Source organism: Corvus brachyrhynchos, unplaced genomic scaffold (assembly GCF_000691975.1).
Source record: "Corvus brachyrhynchos isolate BGI_N302 unplaced genomic scaffold, ASM69197v1 scaffold56, whole genome shotgun sequence".
Classification (NCBI taxonomy): Eukaryota; Metazoa; Chordata; class Aves; order Passeriformes; family Corvidae; genus Corvus; species Corvus brachyrhynchos.
The window spans coordinates 4,072,557-4,082,079 of NW_008238664.1; the positions used below are offsets into that span (position 1 = coordinate 4,072,557).

Here is a 9,523-nt window from a genome sequence, read left to right on the forward strand (position 1 = left end):
GAGAGAGATCCATCTGTCACTGGAATCTGGAAAAGAAAACACAGGAGACAAGAAGAGGCATCATTTGGAAGGGTCTTGGAGATAAGAGTATAGACAGCAATGTTTCATGAGAAGAGGGAGATGGGGAAGAGACACATTAAGGGGGGGTGCAAGCAAGAGAGGTGTGGTACTGCCTGCCGTGCTGATAAGCCTTTGAGGAGGGAACCCTCACAATGTATAATGTCATATCAGGGATATGCAGAAGGGTATCCAGGCTCCCTAAGTAGTGTGATCACAGCCAGGGACCTGGGGGAAGGCAGTGGTGTGGGAGTAGAAGGGGAAGGGAAAGGAGAGTGGGAAACATAAAGCTGTTATTGCGGGGGCTGAAAACCCCTAGTGTAAACAAAGGCAAGCCCCAAGCACAGCCAAAGCCATGAATTTTCAGCTGCCTGAAAATGATGTATACAGTATGCATAAAGCTGGAAAAATGCAGACAAGCTTCTCCCCCCTACCACCCCAAAAAAAAGCCAAACATTTTTTTTTCCCCTTTCCTTCCTTCCTTGATGCAAGAGGAATAAATAATTCAAGCCACGTGTAACCACTTCTGCTCTAAAAATTGTTCCTGACTCTTGGTGCATGGACAAGGCTGTTGAGGTGAACCAGTCTGGCTTGAGCCCAGTGGGGGGGTGGGGAGCAGGCACTGTGTCAAATACCAGCCTCCAGTCTCTCACCCAATAACGCCAGCACTCCTGATCTGAAGCACATCACCCATCTACCCCCCACCAAAGAGAGCTGCACAGTTTCCACCTCGTACTCCACGACCTCTCCTTGGGGACTATGAACACTGCCCCTTTGTAAGAAAACACACCTTGCAGGCAAAGTGACATTTGCTTGTTAAACCACAACAAATGTAGTTCTGGGCTCTGGATGAGCTCCTGGTTCTGACTGCAGAGCGCAGCCTGGAGCACCTTTCTCTCCAGCTACAGCTTCAACCCTTCTCCCACTGTGCTGAGACAGGAGCCTGGCAGGGGTGTCCTCAGGCAGCGCAGAGGAAATCATTCCATACAGCAGATAAAACATGTGGGCACTGTGCTACCTCTTTTTTTTTTTAATTTTGAGGAGAAAGAAACACTAAAAAAAAAAAAGGATTCTTGGTTAATGAAAAATAAAGATCCCCTCTTGCCCCTTTTATTTTGGGGGGAGACTGCTCACTAAAGAAATCGCTGAAGCTTTTGCTGCAAAAGCGGAACCAATTTCTAGCACAGAGACACAAAGGGCAGAAACAAAATGAAGGAAGATAAATGAAGGAGGAGTGAACCCTTGAGGAACAAGGCTTACGTCTGTGGAGAAATCTGAGCTGATTTGGGTCTGTGGAATTACCAGGCCAGCTGGATTAAGGGATCAGAGATAGTGTCACAGAGAAACACTTAAATATTCAATAATCCAAAAAGTAAAGCCAAGATGGATAAGGGAAGGGGGAAAAGAGCTAGACCAATGGAAAAGAGAGAGAGAAGGCCTCCATTCCCCACAGCTCATCATCTGAGGCCACCAAACTCATGTCACTTACGGTTGTCATATGATGGCCTTCAGCTGCTGCCTCAGCTTTGCCTCAGCCAGCAATAAAACAGAAGGCAGAGGTTTTTGAGGTCTGTTGCTTTGTTTCTCAGCCTTGTAATCCAATGAGAAGTAATTTCCTGACACTGTTCCCCAGATGCATCAGATAGGAGGCACATCTGGCTCTCCGCAGGTTGGGACACACAGGCCTCTGATACTCCTCAGTGCCAGTTCCCTGCCTTGTTCCACCATTTCCAGAGGTGACTCTGTGCAGAGACACAGCCATTTCCCCACGCCATCTCTGTCCCTTTACCTTCCTCTCTAATGCTTCTTCACTTAGCTTGATTTCTTTCACTGAACAAAGGAATGGCAGATACTATCATGCTTTTTGCACATTGGTGCCCAAAGTATGTCCACCCCAGGCAGAGGCCAGGGGGAGCCCCACAGCAAGCAGTGGAAAGTTTTAGGGATTAGAGATTTTGGCCAGCATCCTTCTCTGAGCATTATGTTCTGATCTGCCTGTCTCACCTCACCAAATACTCTGCACAATACCCAACTCCATATAGGAACATCCCAGCCCCCTTGCTTTGACCTCTTCTGGTAGGGCAGGCTGCTCCTAAAGGTGTGCTGAAGTCACCATTGCCTGCTGTAGCTTGTCCATGGTGCACAGAGAGACTCTGAGGCTAGGACCATGTTCCTCTGCAGCAGCCCCAGCAATCACTGAGAGCCACCCCATCCCACTCAAGAAGCTGCACTCAGGCAGGACAGAGAGGGTTTGGAAGGGCAGATGTTCTAGTGGGCTGGAAAGGAAAGAGGTGGGTGGGTTAGGGGTAGATGGAAATGAAGGTGCTGTTTATCGTCGCTATTTGTCAAAACCAAGATGACCATGCAGAAATTCCTGCTCCCTGACATTGGTCCCCTTAGGTCCCCAAGGTAAATATGTATGAGAAATACACAGACCTTGACATTCTTCCCCCAATGGTTCCTCTCTCCCCACTATCATGCTGGTTTTAAGGGTCCTGAGTCCAGTCCAATTGGTGGCCTACTCCACCCCTGCCTGGGGCCCAGCACCCCATTTCAGCTCAGCCAAATGCCATCAGTCCCTGCTGCAGCAATGCTGCGGGAATGCTGGTCTCCAGCTCTACCACAGCCATGCCCTGTCCTTCAGGGAACAGCTGCTCCCTGACCCTGGCAATTCAAGGGGAGGCCAGGAATGAGGGGCAGCACCATGCCCTCCTTTAACTGTCCACAGCCAAAAGAGCATAAATCACACAGCACTGGAGTCCAATAGCACAAGGAAGCTACACTCTGTCCTTTTTGCTGGCCTGAAAGGTGCTGACAATGGAGTTGGCTGTTTCCCTCTCTTGCTTCTCAGGCAACAGAGCAAGAAGGCACAGGGATGGAGTGTGGGCAGGGAAAGCAAGAATAAGCAAGTCCAGCACAGCAGAGAGCCAAGGAAGGGGGATGCAAGAGTTGTGGAGAGCTTATGGGCAAGAGGAAAAGTTAGGACACGGGACGTGTTTTACAGGGAAGGTACAAGGTAACCACCTCCTTGTGCTGGGCTTACCCAGCTGTAGGGTTCCAACACTCTTCAGTGTCACCCAAGATTTACAACAAGCCCTTGGCTTCTGGCCATCCTCATGTACGTGTGAACATCAAGGAACAGTAGTGACATTGCACCCGTGAAAGGCTGTGCTCTCCCTGGCTGGCACAAAGAGCCTATCAGCTCCCAGTGATTTCCCTCTTCTTTATTCTCTATTAATGGATGCCTCAATGTTGTTGACATTTATTTGCACCACTTTGTCTGGAGAAGAGCAGAAGGCCACAGGGATGGTTCCATTGTTCAGAGGAAAGAAAAGAGAAGGGAAGGTGAAACAGAGGGCGGAGAGTCCCACATTGAGTCAGGAGGAAGGTGTCGATGGCCACAGACACACCTTTGACTTGGAGCTCAAGGTAGCACAGGGGATGACACAGGACTGAGGTCACTAGTGAGATGGCAGCATAAAATACAGCCAGAGAAAGTATGGACAGGCAGGATAGGAGGCACAGAGGCAAACTGGGGCCTGAGGGAGTGGAAGGACCAAAACTGAGGGAGAATACAAAGCAACCAGAAAAGTCACATACAACAGCAATTTGGGCCTAAAATTCTGACCTTGTCAACCTTGTCCTCCTGGGGCCCCATGCACTGGAAAAACCAGCACTTAATTCTGCCATTGCTTAAACGGTGCTAAGAGCCTCCCATTAGAAATGCATGCATTAAAAACCTGCCAAACACTCTTGACTCCTCTGGGGACACCCCGAAATCAGGCCAAAGCTCCTGCTGCTTTCTTAAGCTTCGTGCTGCAGCTGAGCATCATCCCTCCTCCCAGCTCAGTGTGGTTCCTGCTCCTGGCAGGCCTCAGGGCACAAACATCATCTCCAAGGGACTCTTCTTGGCTTTAAGGTCCTTCCAGGATTTCTCTAACTACTTTCTGAAAGAGGAGCCTTTCCCAGGGGTGCTTGGCACTAGGAATTGGTGCCTTACTTGAAGGGACTCTCCATAGCTGCTGGGTAGTTTCAGTAATTCACAGTGTTCTGAGCATCACTGCAGCCACCTCAAATCACCACCCAGAGACTGTCCTTGCTTTTTCATCTGGCTATAGTGGAAGCACAGTGCCATGAGAGAAGCTTGCAGCACAGCTGAGGCACTTAGACAACAGCAGTCCTTCCCTCTCAGCCCTGCTTCCACAGAATTATTGCAGGACTTACCTTCAAGTCATGCAGCAAAGAACATGTGACTGTGCCCAGAGGTGCTCCAGAAGCTCTGAGAAGTCTGGGACCAAGACAAGAGGGATCAGGAAGCCTGATGACCTGTGGTTTTTTGGCATGGAAGACATTTGTGCGTGCGTGAGAGAGAAAGAGAGAGAATGCCTTCTACTGCAGATTCTCTGATATTCACCAAGGGTTGAGCTCACACAACACTCCTTCCTTTAATGGGTCTCAGTGAAGGTTTCCTTTTCAGGTTCTCTCTTCTCTAATTTATCCCCTATTTTCATGGAACATGTAAGATCTCAACATCTCTCTGTTCCACCCCAATATTACATTTGCTTGAAATCAGCCCTGTAGCTTCAAAAATCCAGAGGTCAAAGGAGCTGTACAGCCACACTAGAAAGTCATGCAACAAAAGGTGTTCCCCTGTCACTAACCAGACAAAGCCTTCATCCCCTACAGGAGTTGAACTGAACTGAAGGGTGTCCACTCAACCTTAGAGGCTCTGTGAATTTGGCAGAGTGCTGCTGCAAGAGAAATCTCATGCTTCAGCTCTATACAAATTTACAGTGCCTGTGGGTAGAAAAATCATTCCTCTGAAAGCTGGGCTGACCCTGTCATAAGTGGGGAGGAAGACTGCAGCTCCCGAACTCCAGCTGTCCCTGACATGGGGAAGCCCAAATCACTAGGATCCCAGCAGGACACTGCAGTGAGGAAGCCCATAGAAACAAACAAGATCCCAGCTGCTTCTCACAGGACACCACTGCAAGGATACTCACAAAGCTCAAATTCCAGCCAGCAAGGATGGGACCCTGCAGAGAGGAAGGGAAAAGGGCTGAAATACAGGCTGTAGTACTGCCCCAAGGACATGCTGCTCTGCGGTCTTGCCCTTTGGCCAGTACGGGGCACAAGAGGGAAGAATTCAGAAGGAAAAATTCAGAAGGAAGAATGCACGCACCCAGGCTCAAGCAAACACACTGCCATTGACTCCAAACCTTTGCTGGGACAAACAGCTTAAAGACTAACCATGAAAAAAACCCAACACGTTGCTGTATATAAAACCCCTGCTCTCCCATCGTGCCTCCCCAACAGCGATTAGATGCCTAATTTGTTAGGCAGCAAGAGAGAGAGAATGGGAAGGCTCAAGGGAGAAAAATGAAGCAGCTCAGAAGCATGAAAGAGAGAGCTTTAGAAGCATGAATCTTATTTTAGAGGGATAAATACTGGCAGAAAGGTCTTTCATACATCTGTGGTTCCCTGGCAGGCCAGAAAGCCACTTTTGTTTTCCAAAGTGAAATGGCTACCTTTTATATTAATATGATTATTGAAGATTAAGGCAGATTTGCATTAAGCCAGCTCCACCCAGACAGCCTTCAGCAGCAATCCACAGAAGCGTGTATATGGGGGTAGGCTTTGGAAACAGCCTTCTCCAGGTAGAAGAGCATGTCAAGAGATTAGAGGTGCCACAAAAAATATTATCAGCAATAAGGCCGCCTACAGTACTCTCCCTCCAGAGCAGGGAAGTGGGACTGGGAAACATATTCCCCTTGTCATCCCATGAGCCCAGACATGAGGCAGCAGAGAAGCTTAGAAATAATTCCTACTGGCATGGGGAGGGAGCATGGCTCTGTGTGACTCTCTGTAGGGACCTGCCACAGGCGGTGTGACAGCAAGCCCGGCTGTGCCCGGTGCACTGGTATGGGTGTGAGTCACTGTAGAGAAAGAGGTGGCACTGTCGGCTCCAGGAGTGCGAGGTGGAGGGGCTGTGTGTGCGGAGGAGTCGCTGTAGGTGATGAGGTGGATGTGTGGGCTGGGGGTGGATGTGGTTTAGTCACTCCGTGAAGCAGAGAAGGAGTGCTGGCTCCTGGGGAGGGAGGAATTGCCATGGAGAACCAGGCAAAGTGCTGTTAGTGAGTGTTTGTGTGTGTGCATGTGTGTTTGCACGAAGCAAGCACCGCGGAGAAAGAGGTGGGAGTGTTTGGCTGTGTGAGAGGCGCTGCAGGGGACGGGGTGGGAGTGCAGGCTGCACGTGGGCGTGCAGGGATCAAGGGAGACAACCAGTGTGTGTTTTGGAGAAGGTCACTCCTGTGTGTGTCCCCTGATGTGAATCACGGTAGGGAGCAGGGTGTGAGGGCGGGCTCTGTGCATGTGCTCGTGCACGTGGGAAGGAGCTGCACCAGGGGACAAGGAATGGTCTCTGCTGTCTGGGAGCTATTGAGGGGTAAAGGGACAGGAACGGCAGCTCTGCGGGAGCGTGTGTGTGAGCTGCTGCAGGTAACAGGCCAGGAGTGGGGGCTCTGGGAGCATGGAGGGAGCAGGGTGGGAGCACTGGTGCTGTTGTGTGCTCCCATGTCCGGCATGAGGCCAGGAGAGACCCTTGGGCTGTATGTGATATCATTGTGGTGCCTCTGCTGTCCTGTGCTGGCCTTGCTGTCCTATTTCCTTCAACAAGTCCTGGCTTTCACCAGTCTGACTGTGAATAGCAGGATCACAAGCTGTTTGAGAGATGCTCTCACTCAAACCAAGCACACTTCCAGTATTTCTGGATGTTAAATACATCCCCAGCAACTCAACAGTGCCAGTTCAGAGTGTCCCCAAACATGCTACCCTGCAGATAGGGCAGGAAAAGGGCATGGTCCTTGAATTACAGCATGCTACTGTCGCTTACGGGGAGGAACTCAGAGCCTAAGGAATCACACGTCCTGGAGTAGCAGTCACTTCCTGAGGTGCACTGGCAGCCATTTGCCCTGTGTAGGACACCTCCAGGCCTGCAAACTCCTGCAGGGCACAGGCACTGGCATTCCAGCACCCTTCAACGTTCTCTCGCCTTCCAGCCAACCTTGCCCTGGGCGGCCGCCTGAGAGAGGTTCCCTCACTGGCAGTGCGACCCTTAGCCCCTCAAAGCTCTTCCTCTGGTCAATACACGCCTGGATTCAGCAAGGGGGGTAGCCCCAGACTGGACAGGGCATTATGTTTCCAGGTGGATGCTTCCACCTTCCTTCCATCCTCCACCCGCAGGCAATGGCACAGCTCAGCCCCGCTGGGGAGGGACCCTCCTCCCGGCCGGCTCGCCCACCTATATTTCAAGCTAGCATCTGACATGCATTTTGACACAACCGTGCCTCCCCTCTCTTTTCCCCACTACCTTGCCTTGTTTAGAGCCTGTTTTTTTCTTCCATTGCCAAAACACAATGACTGTTATAATTAACAGATTATCTCAGTGCGACAGCTGCAGTCCTTTGAAAATTAGGTTGAATAACAGGATCCTGCTGTATGGTAATTTCTTTTCATCTCTCAAATATTTTCTCTTTCTCACTCTCGTTTCTACCTTATTTCTATTTTTCTTTCTTTCTTTTCTCTCTCCTCCCTCCTACATTCCACCAGCTCCCTGACTGCATGAGCAGTATCTTTGGGATGAGACAGGCTGAAGGGCTCTCTCTGCGTTCATCAGCTGTTTTCATCCCCCTTCTTTTACTACCACATCTCACAGAGAAGCAGTGCTTGCAGGTAGGTTCATAAACATGTCAGAAAAATACGTGCCCACCACTTTTCTGAAGCCCCACTGGTTCAGAAAAGCAGCCCAGGGAATTTCATGGGGAGGGGAGAAACTGGGATGCACTAGCCCGAACCACTGCATGCAACTTTCCCACAGGGAGCTGAGTGCAACGGTGCAGCTGAGTGGTTTGCACTGAGCTAGCCGGGGTGTGCTACCCACCCACTACCCGTCCGCCTTCTTGCTGACTCAGTACCTGCCCCTGACTCACCACTTGCTCACTGAATGGGGACTGGCAGTACTTACACGGCATCCTTCCCTCTCGCTCAGGCAATAGCTCTGCCACTTACCACCCCCTTTCCCATTATCCACCTACATCTGTCTCTCTACCGACTCAATCAAGCCAAGACAGCCAGAAAAGCAGCTTGCTGGGAATTCAGGGTTTCAAAACCAAAATAAGAACTGCTCTCAGCTGGACCCAAATTAGAGGCTCTGGAAATCTCCTCCTCCAGGACTAGAGATCCCCTGGCCCTAGCTGTAAATGGGACTGATCCATTCACAGAAGTGGCTGGACCCCTTGGTCTCTGCTTGGGCAGAAGTGCTAGCACACAGTGTTTCAGGCTGTGAGGATGACCAGCCAGACGTGTGGGATGGGTCTGTTGGAATGGTGTCCTGGATTTGGCAACTGAAAGGTTTCAAGTTCATTATGTTCTGGACTCAAGAAGTCTGCAACTTTGTTGTTGACTGCACCAGGAGCATTAGTTAATTATTCTCAATGCCTGGCTTGAACTCATGCAAAGTGCCCTGGTCCTGCACTGCTTATTTCAGCCACGTCTGTAATCTATACAATCTCATTTGTTACACTTAAACACTGCTTTTTGCTTTCGAAAAATAGGGAGGGATTCCTCCATATGATGTGTCCATCACAGCCTAACACACCTCTGCAGAAGCCAGTTCCAGCTGGGTCCTGGGCCTCTTCCTGCCTCCTCAGTACAGCCATTTCCTCTCCTCCCATGGAGTTCCACCTCATTTATTTCCTTAATCCCAACTCGGTAGAACAGAAACTCTTTGTCACCATTATTCTGCCAAAAGCCAAGTAGTTTTATAACAAACACTCATCCGTTCCATTGTATTTCAGCAGTCTCCAGTAGTGCTTCTCCTCGTTGTCCATGATCTCTCTCTTTTCATCCTTTGCCATCCTCAGCCCCACATTTTCTCTCTGCTTTCACTGCAGGCCCTGTGATAGCTCATGGCACTTACAGCACATCTCCTCATTCATTCACTGTCACTTACCCAAATGTTACCTTCATTTATTAATTCTTCTTTTTTCTAGTAGCATCCCTCCTCTGAGTGCTTTGTGCAGTCCTACTTACGTATCCAATAATAGTATTTTCCCAATGAGTGAGTCATATACCCCTTTGCTGACATTTAGAATTCTCCTTGTTCTTTGAAACACGTTTATTCATTCCCCATCTCTACAATTATATATGTCTACTCATGGCGTTGCATTTCCTACAGCAGCTGTGCAGTGAACAGATGATCTGTGCAAATAACCCAGCAAAATAATTTTTCCTCCTGGTACCTTGACATCCTTCTTTTTAATTATGTAGGCCAAAGCTAATTCAAGCTATGATGCAATCAAAAATAGGGGACAGCTCAATTTAAGAAACACCCCACCCTTTATTTTTTTCTTGCTCAGTCCCATTTTCCATCTTTTTTCCCCACCTATTCTGTGCTCTGCCTCTTCCG

The 9,523-nt window shown here is 49.5% G+C and overlaps 1 long non-coding RNA gene across 1 annotated transcript in view; it reads right to left on the reverse strand.

The window, feature by feature from the left end:
- Nucleotides 1-9,523, reverse strand: part of LOC108447574 — a 49,580-nt gene continuing 40,057 nt past the window's right edge. The window contains exon 3 of the long non-coding RNA XR_001863232.1: nt 1-26. This is a non-coding gene — a long non-coding RNA (uncharacterized LOC108447574). The remainder of the gene's footprint in view (nt 27-9,523) is intronic.